Source organism: Crocuta crocuta, unplaced genomic scaffold (assembly GCF_008692635.1).
Source record: "Crocuta crocuta isolate KB4526 unplaced genomic scaffold, BGI_CrCroc_1.0 scaffold211, whole genome shotgun sequence".
Taxonomy (NCBI): domain Eukaryota; kingdom Metazoa; phylum Chordata; class Mammalia; order Carnivora; family Hyaenidae; genus Crocuta; species Crocuta crocuta.
Genome location: NW_027527939.1, coordinates 1,737,778 through 1,741,821, shown reverse-complemented (window position 1 = coordinate 1,741,821; position 4,044 = coordinate 1,737,778).

The window sequence follows — 4,044 nt, the reverse complement described above, 5'->3', positions numbered from 1 at the left end:
GTATATATATATATGTGTATATATATATTACTCATATTGTTTGATTTGATGTTCGTCCTCGTAATGGTCAAAGACCTGGAATGGAAGAAGTTAGATATGCTGAGAGAATCAGGACCTTCTTAATCTATAACCGTGTGAAGACTGGGCATCAAGATTAATTTCTGTTGGTCCTTTCTGCTTCAGTAATAGAAGATCTCATGTATCTTATCTTGGAAGTTTCTTTCTTGTTCATATTTTTATTAAATTTGTACCAGTCTTTCCTACTTGTCTAAAGTGTGAGTGCCTTACCACACTTCTAATTTCAGTTTACATTTGCCGTGTTTGTTCTTGCTTCTCATGCTCTGAGAGCCTGATTACAAATTCTAACTGTAGAGTTGCCTCCTATAATGCTGTGTCCAGAGATTCCTCCATTTGGGAGACATTAATAAGAATGAGCTATGGCCACTGGACAGAATCAGTTGATTTTAGAGTATTCAGAGCCCCATTCTGTTGACTGCAGCATTCACCCAGAATTAAACTATGGAGATCTGTTCTATATTGTTTCATCATATATACTTTCAAACATGAACTTGGAGAATTGGCTGTATTTGTTACACTGTTAAGCATGCATATAAACTTTTTCTCTGAGTTCCAATCACAAAATTGAATATATAAACAACATTCTTAGAAATAAAAGGCTAAATTGAGCCTGAATGGTTTCCTCTGGGCATGGTTAGTCACATTGTATGTCAGTGTCTTTGTTCCTTATTTATTCTATAAACAGAATTATTTTCTTTACTGAGCTATCATTTAATAGCATTCTTTAACATATATGACGTACTTTTAGACCTTGTGCTTGTGAAATAGTGTGTTACAGTATCTGAAACTTGATACATTTTAAAAATCAAGCCAGCCATACTTTTTTTTGGTAATAATTTACTTTTATGTACAATTTATCTATTGTGTTATGTTGTGGTTTGGAAGTAGTGAGCTTATTATTCTTAAGACATTGTCGTGATTGATACAAGACCTAATGTTTTCTTCTTTTCTTAGAAAATTGTACTTACTACTCCACACATCCTGTACAAGAAGTAATTCTAGCATGTTTCTTTAAGAAACGAGAAGCTATTATACTCTGGGAATATTTTAGTGCCTATCTGTTAAAGTGTAAAATAATAAACTGATATATATATGTATATATATGTGTGTATATATATATAAGTTATATATAACTTAAATAAAAAGTTACATGTGGCTATAAAATAATTGACTGACAGATTTTTAAGAATTTAGTAAACATTCTCCAAGGTAATATCCAGAAGCCTTTAAGGTCTTAGGTAAAAAGCTACTGCCTGGGACTAACATCAGAGAATTTTGACCTAGAATAGGGGACACCAACCGTTCCAATTGACTATTCCAATTTGCCTAGGCCTTCCTATCTAAGATGTGTGCTTCCAGTTTTAAAATAAGAACATCCTTGCAAACCTAGAATGAGTTGGGTATCCTACTAAGATGCTAAGTGTAAATTCAGTGAACAGCAAGGTTTTAGGAAATCCATACTGTACATGAACAAGATAAAACAAGCTAAACCATTTGTAGATTTAAAAAGCAATCAAAGAGGGTTTCAGAGTTAACTCTATATTTGGTGGGGTATGTGGAGCATACACATGCAAACATGAGTGAGGGAGAGGCAGAGAGAGAGAGACAGAGACAGAGAGAGACAGAGAGAGAAAAACTTAAACAGGCTCCACACCCAGCATGGAGCCTGACATGGGACTCAATCCCACAAACTGAAATCATGACCCGAACTGAAATCAAGAGTCAGACACTTAACTGACTGAGCCACCCAGGCTCTCCCAGAGTAACCTATTTTAAATTGTAAGGAATTAAATAAAAAACCATCTTTATTAAATAAAAGAGGAGGCTATAGGAAGATAGATATAATTGCTGATTTTTAAAAAAAATTAAAAGATAGGCTGAATAGCAGAAAGGACAAAGTTGAAAGACTAGTGTCATTACAGTCTAATATAAGGGATTTAACTAGAATGCAGCACATAAATAAAAAGTTGGAAGGCATGAGGGTAAAAAGACAATACAAACTTACAAAGTAAAGAATAGAGTAGAGAAGACAATCTAAGCAAAATATATATCATCTTCTAAAGCACACAGTACAATTACATATATTTTATGTGAAAAGCAGGCCTCTAGTACATTTTAAAAGAAAATAGAATATTCTGTTTGGGATATATGGGATGCCAAAATGGAGAAAAAAGAACAAGGCACAGTGGTAGAGAGTAAAAGAAATGCATGTAAATGACAATTAGTTGAGAAGTATTTAAGGAACAATATCTATCAAGAAGTGAGCAATCCAAAGAAAGTGTTAAAGTATATCAAATGCAATTCATGAAGGGGAAAATAATTGATGATTAAATACTTGAAAAGTGACTATTCCTTGGACCAGTTAGAATACAATTCTTAGTCTTCCCTTGTAGGAAATTTTGTCCAGTTTACTGATTTCTGGCTGGTAGATTGTGGGAAGATGTGATATATGCTAATTACATTCCTGGTTTATAAAACCTCCCCACTTGAAATCGGCACTTTCTTTCCCCATCGAATGAATACAGAAGACATTTTATACATAGAGGAGTGTGGAGCCTTGAGGTAAAATGTACATAGATCCTTGAATGCCTGTAGGAATCAGAGCCTCCCTGTAAGCCTGTTCTGTACTGAGAGGTAAGTTAGAAGGACAGTTTTACTGTATAAAACAGAAATTTTGAGATTGTCATAGCACTTAATCTTTCCTTAATCCTGCGAAATATAAAGAACTGTTGAAATTTTCCAGTATAGTAAAATACTTTCTACATGAAGGCTTAGGATGTATTGTTTATGGATATAAACTTATGAAGGAAAGTATTCATGAGAAAAATATATACCTACTTTAGTATAATTGCTACCTCTGAAGAGAAAGTGGGAAAAGATTGCAGAATGATTTGTAGTAGTATCTGTATCATTTATTTGAAAAGATGGTAATGTGATATGGTAATTTGGTAGCAGATACGGTAAATATTACATCTGTTATCTATCTAATAGATGTAAGGGTGTAAAATGTATTTTTAACATTTAATGTGCCTAAGTGCTTTGTAAATTAAATAAATAAAAGTGAGACTTGGAGAAAATAAACATGCATAAATTTCTGATAATTTGTTAGATTGAAGAACAATGTGAATGTTCAGTTTGAATAATTTCATCCAGTACCAAATAAAATAAATCTTCATGCCTAAATGTCATACACATATATATGTTTAGAATTCAGTCTTTTTATTTTTTTAGGAAGAACGAGATGTGTTTTGGTTATGGTATATTGGTTAGATAAGGACAATGTAAGACTTAATTATATAAAATTGTAGGTATTGAAGCAGCATGTCTCAATCCTGTGATTCCTCTACTTCTTTACCATAATGGATACAGGAAGATAAAATGATATTAAGATTTAAATTGATAAAAGATCATTTGAAATTTAGAGTTCTCATAGTATTGTGAAAGCCTTTCTGTTAAGGTCTGGTATACTTACATCTCCCCTAGAATATTCCCTCTTTCTATTTAGATAAAGAGGAATATATAGAGATAAAATTCTCCTACTCCATTATATTTTTTGGAAATATTTTGGACTTAGAAATCTTGGGTTGATTTCTGGTAATGTTAAAAGTTTATTAAGCTCTTGTTTATTTATTGGATTTTCTGGTATATTATGGATGGAAACTTTTTGTTATTTTCTCTGTTAGCCAGTGTATAATAGTATAAATAAATACATTACTCTTTGGTATATATATATTATTCTCTTAGAGTTTAACTCACTGCTTTTGGATAAATTGATAAAATGTTTTCAGATTTATACACCTAAAGACCTGGATAGTTGACACTTATATAATGACCTATTTATTACTTACCCCTTAAATCCCTGTCTGTTAGTGGAGACCTTTTTAAATGTACCAGGTATATAACATAGTAATAGTGAAATCAGTATACTGTCCATTTTTACTGTTTGCAGTTAACTTATTCATAATC